Source organism: Pectinophora gossypiella, chromosome 18 (assembly GCF_024362695.1).
Source record: "Pectinophora gossypiella chromosome 18, ilPecGoss1.1, whole genome shotgun sequence".
NCBI lineage: Eukaryota > Metazoa > Arthropoda > Insecta > Lepidoptera > Gelechiidae > Pectinophora > Pectinophora gossypiella.
In genome coordinates this window covers 6,001,920-6,020,133 of record NC_065421.1, presented here as the reverse complement: position 1 = coordinate 6,020,133, position 18,214 = coordinate 6,001,920, and the positions used below count along the sequence as shown (strand labels likewise).

Below are 18,214 nucleotides of genomic sequence, written 5' to 3'. Positions count from 1 at the left end.
GGGTTACTCTCGTTGAATGAACCTATTAAGTTTTGTTTCGAAATGAGTGTGATGTATCATCGAATCAGCGATAATAAGCGTAGTGTTATGTTCTAATTCAGTGGGAGCAGTTTCGGAGCGGTCCGCGTATCATGTTGTATAATGCTTGCATAGCGCGTTATCAGTGGTATCTATACGACTCCACTACGTCCATTCATAAGCGCGCCCCTCCACCGCCGAGGACGTTATTTGAATGAACGCGCGTGTGTGCGTGCGGCGCGGCGACGCAGGCGCAGCTCCGCGGCGGTGTTGCGCGCAGTGTTCCACGAGCCGGCCGGCCGACTTGTCCTGCCCGAGCGCGCGCGGCCACAGTGTAACAAACAGTGCTATGCCCACTAGTTCAGTGTGACCCCACAACGTTATTAACATTACAGAGTGCTGTGTATATTCCGCTAATCTGGATCATATCGTCAAAATCGAGAGGTAAGCACTCGCCGAAATGTTTATTTTCATTCAAGCCCAACGCCTACGCGCCGAGCTATGTCGCGATTTGAACGACGAATTTACATTATAAGTTTATAAGTTCATTCATTCGTTAGGTCCTATTTATATTATCGTACGTGTGATGTGAATGGGTGATTAGGGCGTCTTATTGTAACGTGTCGCAGAGATTGGATGTTGATTAATTGATGTGACGACGAAAGGTGGAGTGTTGGGGCAAGTGTGGAGTACGCTCCAGCTATGCATAGTCGAGTTGTTTTTGTGCGTGGTTGGGAGTCGTTATCTAGGTGAGGCGGGCTGTGGCTGTCGACCGGCCCGCGCCGGGCGTCCGCGGCCGGGTCGCTCCATTTCAAGTGGAGTTTTTATCCCGGCGCTACCTGAGTGCGGGGCCGCAAGCCGAGCCCGATAATGGCATCGCGCACCATACTTGTATGACGAGACCACCTGACAACAGGTCGAATGCTCCATACATAGACTTTATATCTATTATTGAGAAGAAACTGTACTTGATAGGCTACATCGTCGGGGGAAACATATTTAAAGCTAGCTATTTATTCCATTAACATCAAACACCGCCTCCAGATCTTAATTTTGCTGGTTTTGCGTCTAACATTTTATTACCACACAAAAACCACTCCCAAAAGTTGATTTCACAATTCGATATCGATGTAGCTAGTATTGATTTATATAATATTCTCACAGATGTATGAATAACTCTGGAATATTTCAAGACAATTAAACTCGACACAAAGCGATCAATAATTCAATTCGCATGGAACCTTCATCGTTGGAAAGGTGTCGATAAGATACGAACAATAAATCAAAAACTTTACGATCATGTTTACCGTGTACACTGTGTTTGGAAACTGTGGCAGTTGGGTTGGTAACGTAACAAAAAGTTGGCTACACGCACTGGAGCTAACTAGCAGACACCAAAAACCATTTGTCCCTAAAAATAATCCTAAATTAACCATGCATTCTTGATAAACGCCTATCTTCTCTCGTCCACTACAAGGGACTTAAACATGTAGGTATGTTGTACCCACACCTATAGCTTCCAAGGAGTGGGTGTATATGGTATAACCTTACCCCTTTGGTGATTCATGTGTGATGCTATGTGTGTGTCTTATCTTGAAACTCAAGTTTAGCCTGCGATTTAGGCATGTGTAACCGGGAGCTTTTTGTCTATTTTGATTTGGTAGATAGCTATTACCTAGAAACTTACAGGAGGCAGCAGTAACTGTCAGTACTATTCACAGGCGGAGGACAGGAGTCCTAGTACGGCTTTGAGACTACTCTGGGTACCATCCCACTCGCGTCAGACAGAGTACAGCGGGGCAGAAGGCAAGAGGGATTTGAACGACGACTGCTCTATTTTTCCCTAAAAAGTAGCATGGAGGATGCTACACCGACAAGACCGTGGCTCTTAAATTAGTGATGTGATGAAATAGTAAACATAAAGAATCTCAGAAGTTCAGCTTTCACTAGAATATCACTTTATTCCTAGCTTAACAACTGCAGTCTGCACATCTAACTGAATATTCATAGAAAGCGAATATCTAAATAGAGACAGAACTTGTTCTGTGACCGTGGCTTTAATAATCAGTACCTGATTCACTCACCCCGCTAGAACCACCAAGTCAAGGTGAAAACCTTGTAGGTTTCCGGAAAGCTAAGATAGTAGGTGGGTACCTAACCTACCTGTAAGAACACCCCATCATCATCATTAATAATTTTAAGAGTCACGCTCTTGTCGGTGTAGCATTCTCCATTCTTGTCTATCAAAGGCCAATTCTTTGACTTCCTATTCTTATAAGACACGACGTTCACCTTCTCTTTAATGTCTTCCCCTTCCTCTTTTTCCTTCTATCTTTCTTTTCAATAAAATCGTCGTGTCTTATTATGTGTCCAATTGTTTTGCGGCTTCTATCCTCAATAACTCTCAATATTTGTCGCCTTTACTCTTACTCCGTAGTATAGTGGTTAGAGCGTTAGGCACACGATCTGGAGGTCAGGGTTCGATTCCCGATGGGGACATTGTTGAAATCACTTTGTCCTTTGTTTGGTAAGGACTTTACAGGCTTGAATCACCTGATTGCAAAAATAAGACGATTTCGTGCTTCGGAGGGCACGGTAAGCCGCAGTGGAACAGCGTGGTGGAGTATGTTCCATACCCCCTCCGGTTAGTCGAGGGCAGGCCTGTGCCCGGCAGTGGGACGTATATAGGCTGTTTATGTTTTTACTCTTACTAGCACTTTTTCATTAGCAACCTTTAATAACATCCCACCGGACATTAAATTAAACTAAAGAAAACAATGACGCAATATAAGTCTTGCTTGTTACAACGTGAGCTCGAACCATTGCGATAACCAGGCAATCAAGATAAACTTATTCACCAGCAGATAGTGTCACCGAACGCCCACGAATTCAAAGGAATCACAAACCGAAGACTAATGCAGATTAGATTTACAAAAGCCCTTTTAAATAGTTGTTACATCATTGTTACCCGAAGTCAGAAAACGACTTGTAGCCACTTTGGTATTAGATTAGTGTCTTTAACCAATTGGTTAGTTTCCTAGGTCAAAGATAAATTATGAAATTCTGATTACTAAATAAAGACACATGTCCTAAAGGTGACAAAAAACGTTTTAGTTTTTCTATTTAATAAAGAAAAATGTAATAATAAGTTTTTCTATGACGTCCCAGGTTGCTCTTTCATACAAATTCCATAGTAATTTCGTATTTTGACGTTTAGTAAAAAGTAACTGATTTGATTAGTTGAAAACTACCCTATTACGGGTAGGTAGGTTTCATACCAAGATATGATGACCAACTGTATAGTAACGTCAATAACATACGTGTTGGTTGTGGGACAACTGGGGTCAAAATAATTCTTTAGGCAACTCATAAATACGATATATCTGCCTACCTATGCGCGAAAAGATAATCAGAATGAATAATTTCATGTTTTTATGGGTCCAAACCTCAAAAGGAAAAATCGAAGCCTTAGAAAATCACTTTTTGCTTTTGGAAATGTATTCAAAATTCTTAATGCATCAATTAATATGTTATAAAAAACAGCAACGGTATTTTATTGAAAGAAAACAAGTTATGTTTGAAATGTGCTTTATTAAAAACTGGTAAACCAGTCTGTAATTACGTGAGTTCGGCGTGAACCATTATGCAAATATCTTTAAAATCTTAGATAAATTCAAATAACTTTTGACATTTCGATAGATGTCGTCAGTGTAGTACGTAGGTACTTACGCTTCGTTTAATTTGCACTTATAAGGCTGACTCATTGTCACACATCGAGCTATAAGCAATATAACGTAACTGAGGTCATCTTTGCACGAAATATAATCAAGATTTCTAATACATTATTTATACTAAACTTGTGTAATAAAAGGCTAAATTCGCCCCTAAGTGACATCAATATTATCCGCATGATGTTATCCTTATCTGGTGTGATATCTGATAACTCGACATCACTCATATTATTGTTATGAAGGCAAACTAGATCTGTTTAAGCTGGCAGAGAATTCCAGCAGTAATTTGCATTTACAAACATAAATGTGCCTATATTATAATATTAAATATAGTGAACTTTATCCTAAATTCCTAACTTTTATTTTATTAAAGTCTAGTTTTAAACACCCGCGCAAAAACGCAAAACTGATTGGAACTGTATACTGAAAATTAGTGATTCGATAGTTTTCTTATCAAGAATTGAGCTATTTATTATGTGAATCATTAGCTCACACCTGTGCCGTTAGGTATATACGTACTTTAGCGATGATTTAATGAATGAAAAGTGTCATAGTGACTGCGAACTGAAAACGAGTCGGCAGGTCGCTGAGACAACTGTAGGCTGCTCCGGTCCGCCTGAAAAGAGAGCCGTACGAACACATACAATGAATTAAATAATAAACTCGAAACATTCCCACAATTGTCTCGGTTTTTTTATACTTTTCGCCTTCGACACAATACAGCTACTCTCAAGAGAAACCCGGCCTTATCAGACTGAAAGATGTTATCATTGTCATATCATGCTTTGTCAACATTTAATTAGCGAAATCTTCCATAAGTATTTGAATAAAATAATCCGTATATCTTTGTGCCGTGGTGGCCCAGTTGATTTCAGAACGCTTGCCTCTCACTTTGAGGTCGCAGGGTCGAATCCAGCTCAGGTCTAAACCAATGATTATCGAATTCATGTTTGAATCATAAGTGCTCAGCGTGATGGAAAACATCGTGAGGAAACCCACATTCCCGAGAAATGTATTTTCAGAGGTAAGTACGTGACCTAACCTGTATTGGGCTGGTTTTTGGAAGGTCAGACAAGCAGTCGCTTCTGTAAAAAACCGGACCTGTCAAATGTTCCGGTTAGGTAAGCGGTCCCAGTGAAAAACGAGATAATGCTAAGGAGATGGTGAATCCGTATACCTATATTTGTAATGGTAGGCACCGTCTTTTACTATACTGTGGTACCCACTAGATGTGGTAACCACAAACAGATTGATGAAGTAAGTAGACAGGTTAGTGTAATTTAAATCACCCATTCAATTCAATTCATAAGCTCTCGACTATATCCCAATTCAGGTAGTCAGAGGTACATCTATCACTAGATGAACTAAGTACCCACATCTAACCGAGATTTCTGTTAGACCAAGGTGGTAGGTGGTGAGCCGTCTAGCCATAGAGGCAGCCAATCAGCTCGCGACACCAAACACTTCAGGACCCCGATACCGACCCCGCCGGCGTGGTCGACGATTTCCCTCATTCAGCGCTTATCGCTATCGACCCACTAGAGTCGATTAATTCTTTCAAATATTTTTCCTCTCAGACGACGCCCTGAGCCGAGGTTCGCGCCCAACTGGGCACCCTCAGGCCTGTTGTCTTAAACGTTGTACCGGGTGAGAGCCTTCAGCGCTCCCCATTTGTCCGGCCAAGTAGTTAATGCCATCTGCGGCAAATCTACAATAAGTCACGTCAAAAAAAAAAAGGTGAGCCGTATCGCCATCTATAATGATCGAGCTGTAAGTCCGGTACTGGTGTTCGAACCGGCGCTCCCCGTTTGAGAAACAAGCCAATGAACCACAACACCACAGTGACTATTCAATTCAATGAGGGACTTTCCAGGCTACGTTCACCAAAACAATATAGATGGCGTTGTTCAGTTTAAAAGTGATTTATTTATTTATTTATTTATAAAGTACAACCACATCACATATATTTAAACATTTTACATTTATAAGGTTACGGTATTGTGACTAATATATATGACAATTACGGCGTACATAACTTATACAATTAAGGGTACTTAAGTATTTAAAAATAAAGTAAAATTAAAATTACACATCAAACTTAAAAATTAGAAATTAGAAAGATATAAGTATATGTAAAAAAAGTAAAATATAAGTAAGTAATTAATATCCGGCTCGTTCCTGGTCCAAAGGCTGGCCATTGCCATTCAACGCGGTAATGCGGCTAGTGTTGTGGGCACCTTTGCTCCGGGAACAGTGAGGGGCGGGTTATTTAATGACTAGTTTTTAAGTTTGTATTTGTGACGTATTGTAATATTGATATTTACAATAAATAAAAATAAATAAATATATCAAAAGAGGAATATGTTTATTCCATTAATATCTGTTGAGCTTTAAATAATCTAAGATTTTTCTCATATATATATTCAGCGGATGTCATATACAGCAGTGATCATTTTGTGTTTTCTCATTACTCGGGTACATAATTATTCCAAAATACAATGTAATGGCAGAAGCATAATAATATACAAAAATAAATGTTGTTTAATATTTGGATCAAATTATGTATAGAATTATGTTGCTACCTATATTGCTTCTTGATCAGAATAATAATGGGTGGAAGTTGTAACCAATCATTTATACCCAAAAAACAAAGATAAAAGATGCATATTAGAAGTTTAAACGAAGAAAAAACTTAACAACGCCATCTATCGTGTTTTTGGGGAACGTCGATTGGAAAGTCCTTCATTCTCGATTAATAGCTTTTGTGTGATCATAATCCTGCCAGTATCATTAAAACATCCATAGTAATAATTGAGCTATATCTTTGACATTCACGAGGACATCTTATATCAGCAGTATAAAATAACAGTATATAAATACCTACTGCTTATATAATTTTTAATTGCTTTCGATACTAAAATGATACCTGAGTGCCTAGGTAACATGTTCATTGTTCATAATTATAAAACGTAAGCGTATTGTGTTATGACCATGATTATTTTCTATGTGATTAAACTCACCTACACCTAAATCTTGAGTAAATAATCATAATTACTTACATACTTTGATTATAATTTTGTAGGTATTTAGATTATACAGGGTGTTAGTGACATCGTAACGAAAACTGAGGGATGATTCAGACCATGATTCTGAGTTGATAACAAGTGGAATTTTCCACTACTTAAAAACACTACTTACATGGATTTTCCAACAGGAAATTCCTCTTGATATCAACTCAGAATCATCCCTCTCAGTATTCGTTACGGTGTCACTAACACCCTGAATACTCTATGTTTTATAAAGATTTTCCACATTTATCTTCTGAATGAAGGTAAAAAGAAATATATGTACACACCTAAGTACCTATTAGTATTAGTATTAGACAAGCCAAATCCTTGCATATTTTTCAGAATCTTCTTCGTTATTATTATGAACGTCAGTGTGGTTACTCATAAATTATTATTTTGTGTGTACTATTTATATAAGTAGGTATATATGTTAGGTTATGTATATAGGTTAGGTATATATTATATTTGTAAGTATGTTATATATATTTATTTGCATGTATTTTGTTGGTGAAATTGTACTTTATTGGTAATAAGTTGTACTTATAGTTTGTACCCGCAATCTTTCAATTATTATTTTTTACATTTTACCTCACCTTATGGTTGCCTGGAAGAAATCGCTTTAAGCGATAAGGCCGCCATTTGCCATGTACTTAATTAAGAGACTTTTTGTAATTATTTATTTTTAGTTTGGTGCAATAAAGTGTATTTGTATTGTATTGTATTGTACCTAGAACATTGTATTTTTCACTAATTATACTACATAATGATTACTGATAGCATTATATGCTAATTAAACAAGTTAATTACCAGTACGATTGTACCTATTTTTGTTACGTTTTAAAAATAAGGTATATATTTTAACAATATAATACATTGCGTTTGTTGGTAGCATGGTATTGTTAAAGGCGTGTTAGACGTGATGATAGCCCAAGAACAACCTCCAGGTCCAGTGGTTGAGCGTTGGGCTCACGATCCGGATGTCCCGGGTTCAAGTCCCGGTGGGGACATAACACAAAAATAACTTTGTGAAATCTAGTTTGGTTAGGCAACTACAGTCTGATCACCTGATGGTTTGAAAGTAAGATGATCCGTGCTGCGAAAGGTACATTAGGTTGGTGCAGGTTACTACTGAAGTATGGAGTCGTTACATATGAGCCGTCAGGGGCCTTTTAGCACCTCAATAATCCATACACATACATGCGTTAAGTTTGATTTTGTTTAGCTTACTTTTACGTTAGCGAAATCGAATGCAATTTGGCTAAACCCTTAGGTACGATAGGACATCGTAACATTTTATAGATCAACTAGACATTCCAGATTTCTCAGTCAAATAAAAAAAATAAAGTAGAAATAGTTTTATTTCTGTAAATATTTTACGACAGTACATGAGGCTTCCCTGAAAGTTATCGAAGACACTTCTTCTGGTCTTCCAATGCAATACAATTAAATTTACAATATATCAACTTAAGAATAATTTAACAATTACAAACGACTGTCTGTTCCTGTGTGTGTGTGTGTGTGTGTATGTGTGTGTGTGTGCGTGTGTGTGTGTTGCGGAATATAGACAAGTAGTATGTCAATGTGTTCTTTCTGCACTTCAGTTGTTTCTGTTACGAGTACCTACGTCTGTGGGCAGTATTCGATTATTTCACCGATGGTTATATCGCCATAAACTTCGTAATGGTTATTGGGGAACGTGTTGAAACAACTCGTCACACGTGAAACTAGGACCGTGAAGTTAGATTACGTGTATTATAACATACATCTGGATACACAAATACTTAAGGTTAGAATAATAAAAATTATTAATGTAGGTAATGGATTGGCTGGTTCTCTTCTGTCGTACTTATAGGTTGTAAGGTTCGTGCCTTCGTACGTACGTTCGTACGACTGGCCTCATTCACCCTGGATTCAGGGTTATTATTGAACCACCAAAGGCATGACATGGCTTATGTAACGACTGCATATTTAAGTAAAATAGTAGCCGGGGTCGTGGCCCTCCGAAGAACGGGTCATCTAAATGTCCTAACCAAACTATGGATCACAATGTGATTTTTGTGATTTATGTCACCACCGGGAATCGAACCTAGTGCCTCCAGGTCAGGAGACCAACGCCAACCACTAGACCACGGAGGCCGTTGGTTGGTCACTTACTAATAACTTGTGTAGCTCTACTCAAATCGATAGGGGTACAGGCGTAGCTTTATGCACCTAGGTATCTATTTTCTATGTTCGGTCACGAGCATTAATAATATGTATACACTTTGGTACCATGTCACATTAACGTTTTTGACAAATTGAACTGTAAGTCTCACTAAATGTCAAATATGTTAGTGCGACAGAGTCCTAAAGTGGGTACATTATATTGCTCATGACTGTACTGTGTACGTTCAAATTAGGAATTAATCGCGATCCGTTGCAGAAGTTTCTTCTTACATATCATGAGCGAGTTAACGTTTCTTACGTTCTTATTATGAAGTCATTTATTTATTAGTACTGTCACATGGCTACCAAACTTTCCGGTAAGTTGTAGCAGAAAAGTCCCCAAACCCCACTCGCACTAATACCACTGCCTTAGCAGCTGTTAGGTAAATAAAGTTGTTATTGTAGGTCAAGAAGTGCCTAAAATTTAAAGCATCTAGTTCCCGGCGTTATAGCGTCTGACATTGAACACTAACCCATATTTACCTACCAACTTACAATTCTATTTAAAATATTCGGCCCTGCTAAATGAGAAGGAAAGTCAAGGAAAATGAATTCTAGGAATATTGTAGTAAAGTAAACTGTATAATGACGAATGTACGCAGTGCGACGGTGCTATCAGCCAGTACCCAGCTTATCTACAGCCATCTGAAGGTCACTTGTCCCCGTCTTCATTCAAATTCAACTACACGTTTTATATTTACCTGCATCTACAATGAGCACCAACCTACATAGGTTAACAGAGTATGCACGAGGGACTTAGTAAGAATTTTCAATAGGTATCCAATGCATGATTCGTATTATTGAATGAAGTTAATAGTAGCGTTTAGTACATCATATTATAACATAACATAACTTCACCAATTGGGATAGTCAGAGGTACAGTCAGAAGCAAATAGTGACAGTCAAGGTATACAGTTAGCAACATCCAGAATGTCCAATAATTAGGGACGTTCAAAGTGGCCGTATAGATAGTAACACTCTAAGTGACCAAAAACATCGGCACAACCTGCGTGTTCAAAAAGTTGGCAACAACCTAATCATCCAGATTCGCGAGACGCTTACAATTTCAAATAGCTCGGCTCAATTATGTCGTCGTAAATATGGCAACAATCACTGCGCCAATGGTATCCAAGCAGTCAAGATGTTCAAAAATATGTGGACGATTAGGTTGTTGCCAACTTTTTGAACACGCAGGTTGTGCCGATGTTTTTGGTCACTTAAAGTGTTATACTGTCTTTACGGCCACCTTGAACGTCCCTAATTATTGAACATTTTGGGTGTTGCTAACTATATATATACCTTGACTGTCACTATTGCTTCTGACTGTACATCCATAGCAAAATAAACTTAGTACCCACACGTCACCGAGCTTTCTGATAGACCAACGTTATTATATAGGTAGTAATGTGAGTAGGTATCTACATAATAAGAATGATACCAGACTCCAACAACACACCGATTGTAAATCTTGATGGAAAATATAACACGTCCTCTTTAAGTCAATAAATAGGCACCTAGCTATAATCTATTCAAATTCCCTATATCCTAACACTGATTAATGAACCTAACCTAGCCGTTTTTCACGACGATGCAAAGAAATTAAAAATAAATTACAATTTAATTCAACGACCTCTCTCGTTAACTAACATATATGGCAATAAAACATAACACACAAGATACCATAAATTTCGACGCTGATGTGCAACCAAGTTGCATTTATCAAACAAGCTAAACACAAACAGATAACGGGCAATATTAGCAGTTGCCAGACGGAATGATGACCGAAATTTCACAATATTATGCTGTTGCCTCTGGTGATGGGAAGATGAATAAAAAAAGTGTCGATCGACATCTGACGGGCTGTAACTAGTCGCAGCTGAGCCGAGGTTCGTGCACTACCGGGCGTGAGCGGGGGTGGAGGACGCCGCGGGGTGTGTGCTTGCCCATGCGCATGTTGCGTGTGTAGGTGACACCCGCGGGTGTGTGCGTGTAGGGTGCAGTACACCTTGCACGCAACGGGACCCGAGCAGGTAGACGGACCCCGCTGACATGATTTGGGACGGATCTCACTTTCTTAGCGAATATGGATTTTGAATACGCAGCCTCAACAAAAGATGGGTAGATTTATAGTTTGGAAGCAGTTCCGAAATGTTTCTGGGAAGAACTGCATGTGATTTCGTTTACAGTTTGAAGCATGTTGAAGTCTAGTCTGAGTAGACGATTCGGATCACCAAGCAGCAACAGTTTTCGGCTTCTGTAATTTAAGAGTCGTCCCAGATTTTAGTTCTCAGTTGTACGATATTTTTTATTCATTTATTGTCTGATCCTACGCTCAAATATTCCGTACTCGTGACGGGGCGTCATATCCGAGACTTATTTTTTGCAGTCGCCACAGCACCGTTGAATTTCTAATCCAACAACAGATGTTCTGCACACATTGGTACTTAATGTTTTCACAGAGACAAGGCGATCATAGCGCTATTATAAAAAATACTTACCAAGTAATCTATGCTATGGGGTGTTTGGTTCTCTTACAAATCCAACAAACTTCAGTTTAAAGTCCTGAAAAATAGGTCCCTATAAAGCAGCTTTAGTACTTCGATTCCAAGAAGTACATGGAAAGCATACAATACGGAAGTTTCACGTCAAATCTGTTCAGATAAACCTCAGCCAAACATAGCCGTATACATACATACATACATAAACTCACGCCCGTAATCCCAAATGGGGTGGGCAGAGCCACAAGTAATCAAAGACAACTTGCAGCCACTGTTGATACGAAGTCCTAAGATGGATATGATGAACCTTATGGTGATAAGGGATCAGCTTATCGCCCATAACATTAGTCCATCATGTTAGAGGACGCAATCCCTCTGTCGGTTTTTACGACATGCCCGGGAAGACAAGCAGCTGAACGTGTTCTATGTTTTTTATTTGCTCCCAGAACAGCATAGAAGCATAGCCGCATAGCAGCATAGCCGTATAAACATTGAAATTTACGTATTTATTCATCGAAACAGTTAATCTGAAAATCTTAAGTCAAGGAGCGAAATACAGTGCATTACATGTACATAACATAAAACATAAACTGCCTATATACGTCCCACTGCTGGGCACAGGCCTCCCCTCAATCAACCGGAGGGGGTATGGAGCATACTCCACCACGCTGCTCCACTGCGGGTTGGTGGAGGTGTTTTTACGGCTAATAGCCGGGTCCAACGGCTTAACGTGCCCTCCGAAGCACGGAATCATCTTACTTTTTCGGACAATCAGGTGATTCAAGTCTGAAAAGTCCTTACCAAACAAAAGACAGTCTCACAAAGTGATTTCGACAATGTCCCCATCGGGAATCGAACCCGGACCTCCAGATCGTGAGCCTAACGCTCTAACCACTAGACCACGGAGGCTGCCTACCAAATTACATGTACCTACCAAATATTATATAACGCGCTACGATTACCTATCTACGTACTGGATCACATTCGTTGATGTATGTTTGTCTACCAAAACCTAGTTTCGAATTATAGACATCAGAGTCAATATGATTCAACTAAGTAAAAAGTTTATTTCCTCTATAAAAAATAATCCATAACAAAAGACATTTGGTTTGTACAGTTTTTGAGAAGAGGCTGGCTCGTAAACTAGGTAACCTGTCATATAGGACACCAGAAAAAGTAAATAAATCACACAGTCATAAGCTCACGACTATATCCCAATTGGGGTAGACAAAGGTTACATCCGTCGCAAGATGGACTAAGTACCCACAGCTTACCTAGCTTTCTGAGACCAACGTGATAGGTGGTGAGCTGTGTCGTCTTCTATAATGGTTGAGCGAAGAGTTGAGGTATAAATTCACTCATTGGTCAAGTCCCCGATTGAGAAACCAGCCGGTATACCACAGGACCACAGTGACAAATAAATCCCTTCGAAGCTCTCTCTTCGAAAAGTTAAGCGTTAGTTTGGTAGGTACACCAAACTAACGCATGCATGCATGAAATGAGATCTTTCCACCCGCCGAACGAATCTCGAATCGCTTCCAACTCCAACCAATCTATCGCGGTATGAATATCACAAGTGTATGCGCTCATCACGTATGCCAATCGACATATCGCTCTATACGCACGGGCACAGTAACAATTCAGTCCAAGTACTAAATATAGTACAAAATAAAACGACTGTCGCTTGCCCTTCATTCACATATATTTCCCACCACCGTATGTCTCTAAACTTAGTGTCGATTTTGGCGTGAATTGCGTGGGCAGGGTAATTGGTCGACTCGCTGCGCCCGCGCACCAGAATTTTTAATTATGAATTAATTAGTAACGATCAACATCACAACTTGCCTAATCCCGATTACTCAGTGCAGTTTCGGACTATTGTTGGAAGGGCTATTGTTTGAGTTTTATATTTTTTTAATAATCTAGCAGAGGATTTAGCCATGAAGAGCAAAAGCTTTAGACCATTCAAATCAATCTCCATTTTTTTGTATTAAAATATAAAGTCATTAATCGTCCTAAATGTACTTAAATGAAATTCATTCTTAGATTAAAAACAAAAACGAGAAGTACATACCTAACTAAATAAAAATTAAAAACATCAGGATGTCGACTTTTAAAGAAGAAGAATAAAAATAAAATAAATTTATAGCCAGTAACGCATTAATTTTAAAATTATTAACATACACCGTTATGAAAACATGCAACCTTACGATTTACAATACAATGAACGTAAAAATAAACAAAAGCGTGATGTAAATAATTATACACATTATGCATCCTGAGCCCATGTGCGGGGTCGATGACTTTGATAAATATTAAATTTATCGTCGTATCCAGCTGTATCTACTACACAAAGACAAATAAATGCAACCAGATCTATATACTTACACTCCTGCTCGCCTTCTTTCTACTCTTTCTTGAAAACGAAATTAAAATAGTCTCGAATACGGAAAGGACGTATAGAACAGACCATAAAAGTACTACTGTAATTTTATAATGATTACAATACAATACAACCTCAATATAAAGTGAAATTTCTTGCGTGGTTAAGAACTGAATATTTCATACTGCCTATCGTTTCCGCAATATTGTAGAAGACAACAGGGTCACAATCCAACTACAGCTAACATAACGAGCATGAAAAGGGCCTTTGGCAGCTCAAATCCAGACATCAGTGTTGGTGAGCTCGGTCATCAAACTTGCAACCCACACGACAGAAAATGACCTAGTAGAGTCACTACACTATACAGTTCATGATCAAAATCGTTCGATCAAAGAGAATGTTGGTATTATGACGAGTGTTGCTGGCTATTTTTAAACGGACGTTCTTGAATTTTACTTTTTGGAAAACGTCTGCTGTCGTTGGACAAATCAGCACACATATACGTCACATTTCTTCGGAGACCCCTCAGGCAAGGATAGTTTGAACTTTAGAGCTTGTAACATTAGTCTTTCATATTGAGACGATAAAAGAAAGTTTCTACCACACACCTGTGCTTTCTCTTACTAATCTTATGGCAAAGTAGTTAATGCCGTCCGGCCAAATAGTTAATACCGTCCGGCCAAGTAGTTAATTCCGTCCGGCCAAGTAGTTACTGCCGTCCGCCCAAGTAGTTAATGCGGTCCGGCCAAGAAGTTAATTCCGTCCGGCCAAGTATTTACTGCCGTCCGGCCAAATAGTTAACGCCATATACGGCAAAGCTTACAATAGGTCACATCATAAAAATAAACTTTCTAAAATCAGTGGTATAGATCCCTTAGACTATCGCAACGTAACACCATGTACCTACCTACTTATTAACCCTATCCAAAACACTATAGGAACCTAAACTTCTGACTATTTGTGTCCACCCACCCAAATGTATAAATCATTATGCAAAAGTGCATGTGAATTATATTGTCTTGATATAAAACTCCCTGAATTACCATATCTGTTTCTCATACTGTGTCATCTGTAATTAATTACGTATTGGAACTTTCTTTATGCAAAACAAGTGTACAATACGTTCACTCTAGTAAGTATTCATGACTTTTACTCGTTATAATTTATTAATACATATATAATCTCACATCAAAATCACAACTTGACAAAACACACATTTAAATATCTGTGTAAAAATAACAAACAAAAAAATTACGGAATAAAATCTGTGTGTGTGTGCAATAAATATGGTACATTAGATTGCAGATTTTATAAATAAAAAAAACAATAATGACAAATTATCGAAAATTTTCGATGTAATGGAGACAACAGCTGCTCGAACGGGTCAACGGCCACACGCACCGAGCCGCGCGCCCCGCTCCGCACGCCCCGCTCCGCGCGCCCCGCGCCGCACGCCGGCGGCGGCGCGGCGGCGGCGCGGCCTACAAAGTAGGCACTACGAACCGATCCTATTTCTTTCTCTGTCTATCGTAAATTTATAAATTTATTTTATTCTTATTCTTAAATGGACGGATAATCAACAGGCATAAAATTTATGGAATACACGTCAATTTTAAGCAGAAATCTAAAACAACCGACAGAATTAAGTTGACAGCACACGTCAAACGGTTTGCATACCAGCGAGATACCTTTTTGATTCGACCGGGTTATTCATTCATTTACTCATAGGAATCGGGGCCATTATCTACCTAAAACAGTTGAAACAGTAAATAATTGTATTCTTTGTTGTCATTAGAATAACTAACAACCAACTAACACAACCACCACAGATTAGGTAATTAGTTACCTACTATGTCAACCATCCACCAACTTAGTATGTAAGTACCTACGCAAAACCTCGCTACACAAAAATCGAGCGAGATCGCGTCTAGAATTGGGCGGACACTCCGCCAGAGTGTTGCCTATCGATATTCTATCGATACCTAGTTAAAAAAAACCAATAGTAGGTACCTATCGATAGATCTTTTAGATCAATACCCATTATTATTACAAAGCAAGACCTATCGGTACTATCGCTAGTATCGATCTAAATGTACTATCACTACTTTCGATAGTTTAGACAATTTTCAAGTTCAACAATTGATAATCTACCTATCGATAGTTCGGCAACTCCGCCGCGTAGGCAATGTCTGCATGTTCAAAGAAAAAAATTGTCCGAGAGGAGTGATCTTATTTTTCTTGTTACATGTTGGTACCGAGGTACTAAGTACTAAGTTATTCGTGGTTTTAAATCTCATTGTTAAATCATCAGTAAAGAACTAATTAAACCTATTCTGTTCTGTGTACAATATTCATGTAACGGCTACGTGCTTACATAAGTACCTAGTAGACGGGAGCAACGACTTAACGTACCTTCCGAAGCACGGATCATTTTACTTTCGGACAATCAGGTGATCAGCCTGTAACGTCCCAACCAAAGGCCTTATAAACAGATTTTTGTGATATGTCCCCACCGGAATACGAACCCGGACCCTCCGCATCCCATCGCTCAACCACTGGACCACATAGGCCAAGAAGGTTCTAAGACATAATTAAAGGATCCTGGGACGCAAGACCTCCGAGTTAGGGCTTGTTTGATCTGTCTTGATGGATACTCGGACGTGAATAGCCTCACGGATCAAGGGCAACGCGCGCCAATAAAGTAGGCATTACGAACAGATACTAGGTATTTCTTTGAGTTGATAGGTATCAAGTGAAGTTTCCTGTCGCCAAATTCATAAAAAAATTAGATTTTTTTCAGTCCCATATTGTGTTTTAAGCTGCATAGAACGCACATTTAAAATAAACAAATAAAAATTACTAATTATTAAATTTTATCAATGTCATCAATAATAATAATAACGTATCTACAACTTCAGCTATGCGCAGGTGAATAGCCGGCGCACGGGTCAAGGGCAACGCTCGCCAATAAAGTAGGCATACGAACAGATACTATTTCTTTCTCTGTCACTTGCACCATAAACATACTTCTCTCTCTCTCTCTAGTCGTCGGCTCGACTCGGCCGCGGCCGGTGCGTCGTCGGCGCCCTTAGTCGGCGCCTTTGATGCTTTGCGCTAACGCCGCCGCGCGCTTCCGCTCAGTCGAATACTAAGCTTGACCCGAATCGCGTGATGTTTTTCGAGGATATTTTTTTCGTGTTTGTGAGTGTTTGTTTCATTCTGTAATGAGTAGTGTCGACTATGATGATAGATCATAGACCATTTACTGCGCAAAAGTATGGAAGATTGTTGATGTTTATTAAAGAGCAAGGTGTTGTGTTTGTGAGTGCGTGTGATACCTACCTACCGCGGAGGAAACGCGATGTTGCATACCTACGTGACGTGACATGTTCTAGGGTACCTACCTAGGTACTTCATCCGAAGGAATAACAAAAGGTAAGGCAAGAGTAGGGTTTTTATTGTTAATAAGTTAGGAACGTTTTAATAACTGGTAGGTAGGTACCGTGCGTGAAAAATCGTGGCAGTAGGTGTTCTACTTCAACAAACAACATTTTTAAACGTTGAACCACTAAGCATCTAAATACAAGAGAATGAAAACTCCTACCTAGATATCAACATCGTATCACGCACGCGTAACGTAGCCGCGCGTAAGTTTAGCGTCTGTGTGGCGCGTTGTTCGACTTACATTGCGGCACAGTAAAAATTGAAAATCTTAATTAAACATTTTATCAAAAGAGATTCTCAAAAGAGAATGTTTTTTTTTAGAATAACCCGTATTATGTAAATCCATATGACAGACTGTAGGTCTCTCGGTTAGAGAGAAGTATGTTCTTTGGTTTAGGTGTCGGCCGTTATAGCTTATTGAGAACTGCGAAAAGTGGAGAGATGAAGAGAGGCGTTTTCTCAGAAATGTTTTTATATTATATATAGGTCAAAAGTGGAAGCCTTTACTGAATACTATTAGTTTCAGTGCAACTGCACCATATCTGTTTTTTGAGAATATGTTCTTTTGAGAATCTGTCATTATGAGAATAAAGCACTTAGCAGTCCTCTGTCGGGCATAGCCTAAAAGCGCGATATAGCTCAACACAACACAATCAAAACAGTTTTAATTGACTGCGACATCAAAATACGAAAAGAATGCGTGTTCATCAGCATTCCGCAAGTCAAGCGCGGTGGCTGTGTGGGTGTAGCACCACGCTCCAAGGTTCGATACCGCGTGGAATACCGAGTAGGTTGCCTATTGACACATTATATTGATCGCTAAACGGTTGATATTCAAACAACAGTAGCTAGTAACTTGAAATAATT

The 18,214-nt window shown here is 39.1% G+C and overlaps 1 protein-coding gene across 3 annotated transcripts in view; it reads left to right on the top strand.

Annotated features, from left to right (window-relative positions):
- Positions 1 to 288: 288 nt before the first annotated feature.
- LOC126374922 (ETS-like protein pointed) overlaps positions 289 to 18,214 on the top strand; it is a 161,887-nt gene continuing 143,961 nt past the window's right edge. For all 3 annotated transcript variants that reach the window (XM_050021698.1, XM_050021699.1, XM_050021697.1), the window contains exon 1: positions 289 to 462. The gene's annotated coding sequence lies outside the window, so the exon portion shown is untranslated. The remainder of the gene's footprint in view (positions 463 to 18,214) is intronic.